The 12978-nt window shown below is 32.5% G+C and overlaps 1 long non-coding RNA gene and 2 pseudogenes across 3 annotated transcripts; all 3 read left to right on the top strand.

Moving 5' to 3' along the window:
* Nucleotides 1–183: 183 nt before the first annotated feature.
* Nucleotides 184–804, top strand: AT3G30690 (annotated as a pseudogene; the record flags this gene model as incomplete). Its single annotated transcript has 1 exon — nt 184–804.
* Nucleotides 805–3209: 2405 nt separating this feature from the next.
* AT3G06055 lies at nt 3210–3416 on the top strand. Its single transcript, NR_141223.1, has one exon. It is a non-coding gene; the product is annotated as an other RNA (long non-coding RNA).
* Nucleotides 3417–8970: 5554 nt separating this feature from the next.
* On the top strand, nt 8971–10807 carry AT3G30685 (annotated as a pseudogene; the record flags this gene model as incomplete). The annotated part of the gene is made up of 1 exon: nt 8971–10807.
* Between the last annotated feature and the right edge of the window lie 2171 nt (nt 10808–12978).

Here is a 12978-nt window from a genome sequence, read left to right as displayed (position 1 = left end):
GAGTCCCCGCTTTCAAACCTCACTTCCAGCTTGTTCTTGAATGTTTGCTTGAGGGCAAGCAAAGACTAAGTTTGGGGGAATTGATAAGTGTGTATTTTGCATGTTTGAGCATCCATTTATCATCACTTTAGCATCATATCATCACTGTTTTATACCATTTCACATCATTTGTCATCACTTTGCATGTTTAGGATAGTTTTGCATGCATGTTGCATATTTGCGTTGATTTCAGGTGATTTGGAGCTGTTGACGAGCTATTTGCAAGAAGCGGACCTGATCACGACAAACCACTCGACCAAGAGGTCCAGTAGGAGCTTCAGGATCTCAAGAGACCACTCGACCCACAGGTCGAGCAGAGGACATCACCACTTCACTTCACCACTCGACCACGAGATCGAGTGCCCTCATCTCCATCACCAGACCATCACTCGATCACTTCACTCGACCATGAGGTCGAGTGCCTTCACCTTCACTGCCAGACCACTACTCGACCTCGTCACTCAACCTAGAGGTCGAGTATCGCCATCACAACACTTGACTGCATACTCGATGACAAGCTTCAGAGCCTTCTTCATTCCGCACTCAACCAGACACTCGAGCACAAGGAAGAAAAGAAGACTCCAGATATTCACTCGACCTCTCACTCGACCACCTGGGTCGAGTACAGTTCTTAACCCGTCCAAATACTTCGTCGTTTTGAGTATTAGGGTTTCGGGATATTTGGCTATAAGTAGCATGTACTCCTCATTTTCGCAGACAAGAAGTTTTTTACCTAGTTTTATTTCCGCAGACCTTGTGTTCTAGACTTTTTGTAATCCGGATTTCTCTTCAGTATTCAGCTTTTGTTCTTGATTTCCTTTACTGTTGTTCATTCTGTTATCATCCTGCTGTTACACTGTTGTTAGCATGTTTTCAACTTGTTCAATGTTTATGCCTTCTGTTATGATGTCTGAGTAGTGAATAGGTTTCTGAGGATGGGTTAGAGTAGTGTAGAATTCTCAGTATGCTAGGTGATTGAGTATTGATTGATAGATCCCTTCTGGATTAGTTGTTCTTAATGCCTATTGCTTTCTGATCAACTGGAATTTTAGCCCAGACATTTCCGCGCCCAAAAGGTTTTCGATGAAATGTCTGAACCACTAATTCCAGAGATTCGTGACCCTGTACCAAGGTATTAGTTGTAGGGAGCGTTTTGGCTTTAACTTGTTGATTCGTAATGCCTGTTAGGTTAGCTCTCGTCAATGGTGATTGAGTCTGGGACTAGGTTAGCTTGAGAGTCTCTGTTGCGGTGGCACTTAGATTTGGTTGATGAACTTGTTGTCTAGGGTTTATTTATTGAGCATGTCAATCACCTGTAAACTGAGGAAACGAAATTACTCAATTACCCCATCCTTAGGAATTCTTTGTCTGATTGATTTTATTGTTTACTCTACTGCTGTTTACTGCATCCTGTCATCTGTTGCTTAGTTTCTGCAATTCTTTACTGTTACTCGACCTGGTACTCGACCACCCAGTTGTCTGGTAACAGACTGTGCAGTCGAGTATCCCTGTTTCATTTTCTGTCTGTTACTCGATCTGTCACTTGACCTCACCCAGTGCTCTGCAAAGAGCTGTGTTGGTCGAGTGTTTTACTGTTTCTGTTTGATTTTCTGTTTTCTGCATGTTCACTTAGGACTGCTAGAACACACCAAAACATGTTATGCTTGGCTTGACTTAGTGACTTCTGATCACATCTTGATTGTTAGCATCACACCCATTTGGATTGACAACCTAAAATACTACAACGACATGATTGGTGTTTTAGGATAATTGACATCAAAACTTATTATCATTCTTCAACAATGGCGGCTTTATTTGAGTTTTGCCCTCTCTCATGTGTCAAACTCGTTTCATCTATGTAGCATCGAGATTCCGGTTAATCGAATTTTCTGTTATTATGGACATGGTATAGAGAATGGATATAGATCAGTAAAAAGGTTTCCGAATGGATATATTTAAATGGACTCGTTATTATGGACACTAAAACATTGTTTGTTGATTTTTCTTTCAATTTGCAGAGACCTCCACTTTCAAGACATTATGGACATGTAACTTTGGTTTCTTTACAAAACACTGTTAATCGAATCTCATGATATTATTGACATGGTATATAGAATGGATATATATCAGTAGAAAGGTTTCTGAATGGATATATTTAAATGGACTCGTTATTATGGACACCAAAAAATTGTTTGTTGATTTTTCTTTCAGTTTGAAGAGACCTCCACTTCCAAGACCTTATGGACATGGAACTTTGGTTTCTTTACAAACCACGATTAATCGAATTTCCTGTTATTATGGACATGGTATATAGAATGGATATGAATCAGTAAAAAGTTTTCTTAATGGATATATTTAAATAGACTAGTTGTTATGGACACCCAAAAATTATTTGTTGATTTTTCTTACTGTTTGCAGAGACCTTCCACCTCCAAGACCTTATGGACATAGAACTTTTACCAAATTCCTGAGATAATCGAGATCGAATTGTTTAAGAAGCTTCTCCCATTTGTTTGCAGAATCGGTACCACCGATGGTGAACCGCTGCCATAATCGATAAGAGGAATCGAGCCCAAAAGTTATGGAGACGTGGAGAGAGAGAGGCGCTACAAATCATGGAATGAGAGAGAGAGAGAGAGAGAGAGAGAGAGAGAGAGAGAGAGAGAGAGAGAGAGAGAGAGAGAGAGAGAGAGAGAGAGAGAGAGAGAGAAAAATTTCATTTATTTTGGGTAAAGATAGTGGAAGAAGATTAAGAAGAAAGAGAAATTGAGAATAATCAACATAAAGATTGAATTGAGGGTGAAAAAGTCCAAAAGAAAAAGAATTAGTATAAAAAGTGTCTATTCCCTATAAAGTGCCTCAAACGGGAAAACATTTTTTAAAAGTGCCTAATAGTGGAACATTCCTTAAAATTTAATTTGTTTTTATACTTATTAGCATTTTATTTGGTATTTATAATGCCAAAATAATGAATAAAACTATATAAATACTTTAAAACTGAATTATATAATTACATGTTTAAAAATATGTTAGACTAATATTGTAAATTTAGTAATATTTTTTTATTATGTATTATAATTTATTTTAAATTAATATTTTTACAATAAATTATTTCATCTGCATCGGTTGATCCGTTTTTACCATTCAATACATATTTTGAAGCGTTCCAACCGCTTGATCCGCTTTAGTTGTGCTTGAAACGCCTGATCCGTTTGATCCGCTTTAGTTCTACTTGAAATGCTTGATCCTCTCCACGAAAGAGGCTTTCTCCATTCGGAGCCACTTGTGTTTGAACCACTTGATCCGCACTTGTACAGTTAGATCTACTTGATCCGCTTTTGTTCTACTTGATACGCTAAATCTGCTCCGCCTGATACGCTTTCTCCATTCGGAGCTATATGTATGTGAAGACTAGACGAAAGAGAGAGAAAGCAAAACCAAAGAAAGAGAAAAAAAAAAGTGAGAGAACGAAGAGAAAGAAAATATGAATCATTTCCAAAACCTTTGACATTATCAACGTGTAAGTGATTTGATTGATCATTTAAACTGTGAAAGTTTTCTTTTTCTTTTGGTTTTAAGAGATGAATTTTTGTAAGAAGATTTGACATTTCCTATGATTTTATTATTATTCACTTGTCAATTTGATAAAAAAAATATAAAGAGTGTTTGAAAAAACTCAGAAGAACATTCTCAATCTTTCATTTTGAAATTTTTTAATAAAATCAAGAAAGCTTGTTAATTCTGACATTTTAAGACAATGAATTTTTTTTACATTTATTTAGTTATGGTTAGGTCACATACTCATGTATACTATTTATTGGAATTCACTAAATAGTAATCAAAAACTTAATATATATAAATAAGAAATAAAATAAAATTAAAAAAAGTAATTAGTTTTCAAAAATATTTAACTCTTATTAAATGTGGACGAAAATTTGAAATTAATTTCTAATAAATTGTTAATCAATGAGAATTGGAAAACTAAGTTTTAATATCCAATTGTACTATATTATTTAATTAAAATTTTGGAAACTAATTTTTATTAAAAGGATTAAAAGCGTAAAACTTGCTTGACACCATTAATTGTTTTTTGTTTTATTGAACAAAGCTTGATACTACTAATAATAATAAAAAATTGATTGATAAATAAATTAGATTTTAGAATTTTGGGGTCATTACCAAATGTGTGAAGGTCTGATTATCATTTAATTCAAAAGAAAATAATATTATCATTATAATTCAAAAAATAAAACTTTAGTTATAAAATTTTTTTATCAATTGAGGATTTTAAGATTTAATTGTAAATTTTTTACAAAACTGAAATAAAAATATTTGTAAGATTCAATTTTGTTATAATATTTTTTCACAATTACTTAAAAACGAGATTATGTATGAACCAAGATTTATATTTACTATGAATTAAAATCTAATAATAGAAAATTGAAAGTAATTATCATTATTGCCTTCATTTTGATAAAGGTCCAAAAATATCTAAACAATAAATTATACATTCAAAATATTTGTAGTTTTATTTTTTCCTTTTTCACATGATCTTTCTTTTCGAAATAATGTAAACTAGTTTATACTGTTTTTATTTAAAACAAACTATGCATCAATAATAAATTATTTTTATAGATGTATCTCAAAAAAATTATTTTTATTCAAAAATCAAATTGATTATGATTAAACAATGTAATATGCAAAATTTAGCTAAGGGACACATTATAAATCTATAAAAATATAATATTTTATTTACAAAACAATAAGTTGTCTCTAACTTGAAAGATCATAAATATTTGCAGATTAGAGGAGTTATGAATGATTCTAATAGCATAAGTATTAGCATACGACTGATTTGAGATCAACATCTACTCAATATTAGTCCACCAAGGAAGATAACTAAAAGGATATAACAAATAATCAATAGACTGTGAACATAGTTTTAAACCAAACTGAAAATCTAACTAATTACCCAACTGGTATAAATTCGGGTTATAAAGACTACATAAAATAAATTGGTTTACACACATAATCATGCAAGTATGTATTTTGTTACACGTTTTCCATTTATGACGGATATGGGATGTTAATACTTTTATTTCCCATATACGGAACTGATTATGGGACGAGAAATTTATGACAGATACATGACGGGTGAGTGTCTCATTCCAAAATAGTTACGCCTACCTTAATATACATGAAATAATCCAAACTAAAACTGAATCTATATCTTGCCAAAAAAAGAAAAACTTAATCTATTTAAGCATTAGTAATCAAACTAGAAGAAATATTTTGATCAATCTAGAATTTTGTTTTTTTTAAAAATATGATATTCCGCACATGCTGATTATGATCTAGCTAGCCGTAAATTCTTTACTACAATAATTAAATTGTCAACAAAAAAAACGAGAGTTTAGAGAAAAAAAAACTTAAAATATGTTTATTTTCATTTTGTTAACGCTCATCAATGGCTTCTTCCTCTCTCTCTGCCTTTGCGTTTGTCCAGAAGCTGCACACAAAAATTAACCAAAAATGAGTATAACTGTGACCTGACTACTCATAGACCAAGTAAAAAAAAATAAAATATTATGTATACCTCTCGATACATGTAAACATTGACTAAAGATGGCTCGTGTTTCTTTCGGCTACTCTTTCGAATTATTTTTTCCAAATCCATTTTCCTCGAGCGAAGACCGTATGAATTTTTAAATTTAAATTAGTTAATGCCTTCGGAAGTAGTGTCATAACCCGTCAACTCAATCAAATGATCTTCTAGATCATTTCTTAGATATCCTCTAAGAACTTCATCCTGTCGTTTTGGTTATAAGAAATATTTTAATGAAAATCATAGTGTATAGTAATTGAAAAGTATATGTCTATATCTGTAATTTACTCACCCCGTATATAGCTTAATTCATCTAATACTTCTATATTCACAGTAACTGGTCCTCTCTATAGTAACTCAATCAACTTGCTTTCATCAATCTCTCTCATAGTTTCCAAATTCCAGATTTTGTTAACCTTTTTATCCTGGAAAAATAAAACATATATTATATATCTGATTACCTTTAAAAAAGATATAATAATTAATATATTTGATAATTAACCTCATATTTCCAAAACATGGATCAGTTTTGGTATTTTCCTTCTTGGAACTCATTTTCTTTTTGTTTTGTTTTGACTTTGAGCTGCTTCCTCTTTCCTTGTTTTCTTTTTCTACAATACACTTGTAGTCTTCCTCTTGAATCATGCCCTCGTTCATTAAAAAATGGTTCAGATGCTCAAAGTTGTCTTTGAGCGATCCATACAGATTCTTCCCTTTAACCCCCAACGAACAAGTGTCAGGATGAAAGTGGAAAAAGTCAATGTGATATATAGATGGGATGAAACCATGTGACTTGTTAAAAAAGTCCAACAATATTTTGTCAATTAAAAGATAAAAATTAATTAATAAAAATATCATATATATATATATAATATACATATATTCTTCTAAAGTTTTTGATTTTGGTTTTGGTTGGAAATATATTTTTTTCTTTATATTTCCAGTTTACGTAATTCATCCAAAAGTAGAACATCATAGTAAAGTGACTATATATACACAATATGCATTACGAGTATTTGATGGGTTCATTTAATTTGTATTTTTAAAAAAATAAAAACAAAATATAACAATTCCATTTAAGTTCAATGCTTACGTCGATTTCCATGATCCACCACTTCTCTTAACATGTTTTTACCCTTCATGTTTTTCGAACTCAATCGTTTTGGACATCCTCATAGAATATCATAGAAAACAAACAACAGATAAATATATATATATATATATATATATTAAAATCTTCACATAAACACAAAATCTACAAAATTATTAAAACACATTGGTTGTGAATGAAATCATGGTTCAACCACGGTTCAAAGACAAAGCGGACGTACTGTTTTTATGTTTCACCATTCACGTTAATTTTTATAGCAAGCAGATAATTTCAATTTTAAATTAAAAAATAATATTGTTTAGAGGTATAGTTAAAGCGGAGAGAGATTTGTCATGACATATTTGGATATGTCTACTACAGTAGATACGTTACCTTTTTGTTGTGTTTTGTATTTGCTCCACTTTTCAATTACTTTTTATAATTATTTTCCTTTTAAAAAATATTTATGTACTTATATTTGTATGCTTTACACTAATATATGTTTGAGATATTCAAAGATGTTCATTTACTCCAATGGATATATAAATCCAAAATATATATTTGAGATCATTTACTAAAATTATTAATTTTAGAAAATTAAAAATGACATAATTATTTTTATGTTGATTAAACATTTTATGCAATCATAACTTTTTATTAAACAGTCAATAATATTAAAATATTTTTACGTTTACCTAATAATTACATGTTAAAAAGATGTAAAAGAATATTGAAAATTAATATAAAAGTTTTAGTATGTATAGTTTATGTAAATATTAAGTTTTTTATAATATAAATATTTTATCTATGTCGTCTGATCCGTTTTTACCATTCAACGTATAGGCTGTGAGTGGAGAGTGGAAATAAAGCGGTCGTATTGTTTGATACAGATGAACTGAGTCTTTGTTACATTCAACATTATAAATTCAATGTAATGTGAAATTTATTTTAATATTAAAAAATATTCATGAACCGCTTGTGGTTCAATATTGTGAACAAAACATGAAGATCTGCAATCAACAGTATATACTAGCCCTGGGAGTTCGGAGAAATCGGTTTATTTGGTTCGGGTTATTCGATTTTGGAGAAATTCAGTTTTTGAAAAATCTATCCGAATTGAACCGAAATTTAATTTCGGTTCGGGTCGGTTCTGTCGGTACACGGGTTATTCGGTTCGGTTATAGGGCTTAAATTTAATTTCAAAATTAAACTGAATGTTTATTTTGGTTAATTTAAACCGAATTACACAAAAAAAAAGAGGAAAATGGGCTTAAAACAAAGCCCAAACTTATTACACTATATAAATACATTAACAAATCTACAAACCCAATTAAAAAATTTACAAAGCCAACCCAAATTCACAAGGCTTAACCCATTAAAATTTTAGGGTTTTTGACAAGGGTTAACGGTGATCAAGAGCCACGGCGACGGCGACAAACTAGACAAAGTGATAAGATATCGTTGTTTTGTGTTTATGTTATCACTTAATCTTTTTGTTGTTTCTATTATTGTATACTCATTCTAAAATCTAGTTATTCTTTATTTGTAGTACAATGCCACCGGAAGGTAGAAGTCAGCCAAGTGGAAGTCAAAATAGGAAGAGAAAAATCTCAAATTGGTGATATGCTAAGGTAAGTTACAAGAACTCAAAATTCTGGAATTGATGAGACTGCTAGACCTGAGGTTGATAAGGAAGGTGAAGGGCCTATTAATATGGAGGATAATGTAGATGAGAAAAGTACAGAAAAAGTGATGGAGGATGATGTAGATCGTATGAATGAGAATAGAGAAAAACGGGTCGAGGGTGAAAACATGAAAGAAGATGAGAGAGTTGATAAGAAAGTTGATGAGATTATAGTTTTTTTTTATGATAATGTGGATATGACTAATCCAGCAAATTGGGAGAAGATTGACCAAAAAGGAGAGATTATTTGGTTGAGAAAGGATCACCTCCAAGACCACGAGCTGATTACCGTTTTCCAAGAGATGATATTGATAGATGTTTCACTTATTCATCTTAAATAAGAAGACTGAGTAATGGAGAGAAACAAGTTAGAGATGGTTAATTTACTCGAAAGTTAAAGATAAGGTCTTTTGCTTTTGCTGTAAATTATTCGATTAAGAAACAAATCCTACTTTGTTAGCAAGTAGTGGGTATAATGACTGGAGAAATGCTGCGCAAAGGCTGAAAAGACATGAAACAACTCATCGTCATATTATTTCCATGACTCATTGGATGGAGATAGAAGTGAGATTGCAAAAGAGTAAAACAATTGATAACCATATGGAAGAGGCAATTAAGAAGGAGAAAAAATATTGGAGAGATGTATTGGTGAGAATAATTGCAGTGGTAAAGACTCTAGCTGAACAAACTAAGGAGAAGGTTGATGATCCTAATAGTGGAAATGTTTTGGCATTTATTAGAATGATTGGAGGTTTTGATTTGGTAATGAAGGAACAAATTCGACGGGCTAATAAAGGTGAAATTCATTGCCATTTTCTCAGTCATAAGATTCAGAATGAATTGATAGAATTACTTGCTAATGAGACCAAGATGATGATCTTAAAGAAGATTAAAGATGCGAAGTATTTTTCAGTAATTCTTGATTCCTCTCCGGATGATAGTCGTAAAGAACAAATGACCTTCTTAATTCGATGTGTGGATGTGTCAACTTGTTCACCTAAGATTGAGGAGTTCTTCTCGACGTTTCTACACATCAAAGATAAGAGGGGTGAGGGACTTTTTAAGACTCTCCAAGATGCATTGATTGATCTTAAGTTGAATATTGATGATATAAGAGGACAAGGATACGACAACGGACATAATATGATGGGAAAACATAAAGGAGTTCAGAAAAGGTTGCTTGATACAAATCCAAGAGCATTTTACACTCCATATGGATGTCAGAGTCTTAACCTTACACTGTTTCTTTTTTTAGAATCCAAGAAAGCTGTTTCTTTTTTTAGAATTGTTCAGCGAATATATTGTCTATTTGCAGCTTCAACCAACAATAGGGAAGTGTAGAGAAACAATGAATTGTATTACACTTAAACTGTTGTCTCAAACGCGTTGGGAAAGCCGCATTGATAGTCTTAAACCAATAAGATATCAAGCTTCAAAGATACGAGATGCACTTTTTTATTTGGCAGAATACAGTGATAATCCAAGACACAGGAGTGATGTTGAGTCTCTTGCAGAGAGTGAAACACATGGAATTGGAGGGTTTGAATTTTTATTTGGAATGGTAATTTGGTACGATTTGCTAGCTGCTGTGAATATAGTAAGCAAATCCTTACAGTTTGAGGATATGGATCTTGAGGTTGCTATTTTTCAGTTAGGAGGGCTTGTTACTTATTTGAAAAACTACTGAGAAAGCCAAAGCTAAAGCTACACATATTGCCATTGAGATGGAGATTGAGCAGGTCTTTCCTATAAAACCGAAGCGCTTGGTGAAAAAGAAGAAGCCATTTGGTGAGGATGTTGAGAAGATTGATGAAAGTAAGACTGCAAAGGAGAGTTTTAGAATTCATTACTTCATGAATATAATGGATCAAGCTATAATGTCTATTGAGGTAAGATTCGAGCAATTCCAAGAATATGAAAAAATATTTGGATTTTTGTTTGGTGTAAAGAGATTGAAGGTAGCAGAAGATGATGAGTTAAGGACATCGTGTATGAAGCTTGAAGCTTCTTTGAAGCATGATGTTCATTCAGATGTTGATGGAGAAGATCTATTTATGGAGCTGAAACTTTTAAAAGATGTGTTGCCAAAAGAGATTACAAAGCCGGTCGAAGTGTTGGATTTTTTGAAAAGAATGGATGGTTGTTATCCAAACACATGGATCACTTATCGTATACTACTCACCATTCCGGTTTCAATTGCTTCTGCGGAGAGAACTTTTCCAAAATTAAAGCTCATAAAAAATTATCTACGTTCGACTGTGCCTCAAGAACGATTGAATGGTTTGGCGCTGATATCTATAGAACAAGAACTGGTTAAGAAGCTCGATTACCAAAAATTAATTAATGAATTTGCAGGAGCGAAAGCAAGGAGGATTATGTTTCGCCATGAAGAAAAATTATATTTCTGTCTTTTTTTCTTGTTAACAATTTTTCTGTTCAATTTTCTTAAACAAAATAAATTTCATATTATTTTATTTTGCGAGAAAATTTTGGGGCATTAATTTTGAATTTGCTTTAAGCATCAAATATTCTCGGACCGGCACTGGTAATCTTTCTCTCTCTTTGGACGTTTTCTTATTTCCATTTGCAACCTAAAATATACTAGTTGCGAGTGTGACATGATGGAAATGTTTTTGGCAAATAAGACATGTTCGTAATGACAGAACAACCTTGAGTACCAAGTGACAGTATCAATTGATCTTTGATACGATCGGGTTATTGAGCCAACCTAAGGGATCACAATTTAAAGCTAAGCAATATCGCCAAGTAGTTCACCTATACTAGAGTACTTGTGGCGCTCTAAGATTTGCATAAATTAACTGCACATGGAGATGGCGTTATGTGATTTTTTTTTTGTTATATTTCAAAGCCTGAAGGAGAATATTTAATGTAGAAAACAAATATTTTGCGTTTGCGCAATCGAAATTTTGTTTTGGTCAAAAATTTGTATTGTTCGACACAACGGCAAAATTATAGTTGTGACTTTTGTATTAAAATAACAACGGTTCTACAAATTTAATGGGCTATAGATTTAGGACCAACATTTCGGATCTGAGGTTTAACACAAAAGTTGTGAAAATGAGATATGGTTGCATATGCACCACCAAAATTGCAAATCAAGGGATACTCTTCATGCCGAATTTGTGTATAGTTTAGTTTACCATTTTTTATTTTTGGATTTTACAATATTTGTAGATACGACATGATATTTTCTGATTGGCATAGAAAGCTTATGCAATAGCATGTCTTGAGCACACATAGTGTTTGGAGTGTTAGATATTATGGTAGAATTTTCTTGTGACCCAAATCCATCACTTGCAAGGAGGTTAATTTAGAACAAACCAAATTCATATGAGATGAAATTTTAATTATCAATCTACTAAGACTAATAAGAGGAGAAAATACAAAGAATATAAACATAGAGGAAGTCCAATACAATTAACTTGAGACGTCTTCCATAATATGAGAAGGTTTCTTCTAAACTCTCTCAAATCTTGACATTTGGAATTTTTTTTTTTGTGTGACATGTGTTGGCAATTTTTCCTTTTTTTTTTCTTTTCTACAAAAAAACCACTTCAATTACAGATTGATAGTAGGATTTTACTCACTTAATCCCTAAAACACTATCCTATCGTTGTACTATTTTAGGATGTCAATCCAATCCGGTGTGATGCAAACAGATGAGATATGATCAAAAAGCTCTAAGTCAAGCCAAACAGAAAGTTGGTTGGTTCTAACAGTCCTAGTATGCAATAACAGAAATGAAATGAAACTAAAAGCAGAAATGGCAATAGCAGGCAAGTAAATGACAAAGCAGAAATGATAACAGGCAATCAAATGGATAAACGATTCCTAAGGATGGGGAATCGAATAGTGTGGTCTACTTAATCTATTCAGGCGGTTGACAAAACTTCACAGAAGCTATCCCTAGACAACAAGTTCAACAACAGATTAATTCACTCCCGTGATAGAAATCCTCAAGTAAAGCTAGACACTGACCTAAATCCCTTTAGCGATCTCTAACTAAGCAGGCATTATCGAATCAACATGTTAAAATCAATACCCTCTCTACAGCCAATCCCATGGGATAGAGGTAGATATCTCTGGAATTAATAGGATCCAACGCCCATTAAACGCCTCCTGAGCGCTGGACGTCTGGACTCATACTCCACATTAGCCAGTGAAACAAGCAATAAGCGCAACTAATCCAGAAGGGATTCTAGTATTCTAAACTCAACCACCTAAAACGACCAAGTAAACCACAACTATTCTATCCCATCCTCAGAAATACAGTTCACTACTCAGACATAATCAAAGACAATAGCAAAGCAACGATTAAAAACATGATAACAGAAATGACGAAAGACTTAAACGAAAACTGAATATCAAATATTTGAAAGTGAAAATACAAAGTTGCAGGAGAAACACTGCGGCTATAAAAGTTGCGAAAATGTAAAAGCGAGATAATAACGGATAATAGCGGATGCCCTCGGGAAAACCCTAAGAGGCAGTTTATACACTACAAGAAAACAGACAAACAACGACTACAGAAAGCGACAA

Source organism: Arabidopsis thaliana, chromosome 3 (assembly GCF_000001735.4).
Source record: "Arabidopsis thaliana chromosome 3, partial sequence".
Lineage (NCBI taxonomy): Eukaryota > Viridiplantae > Streptophyta > Magnoliopsida > Brassicales > Brassicaceae > Arabidopsis > Arabidopsis thaliana.
This window is presented reverse-complemented; position numbering and strand designations above follow the sequence as displayed.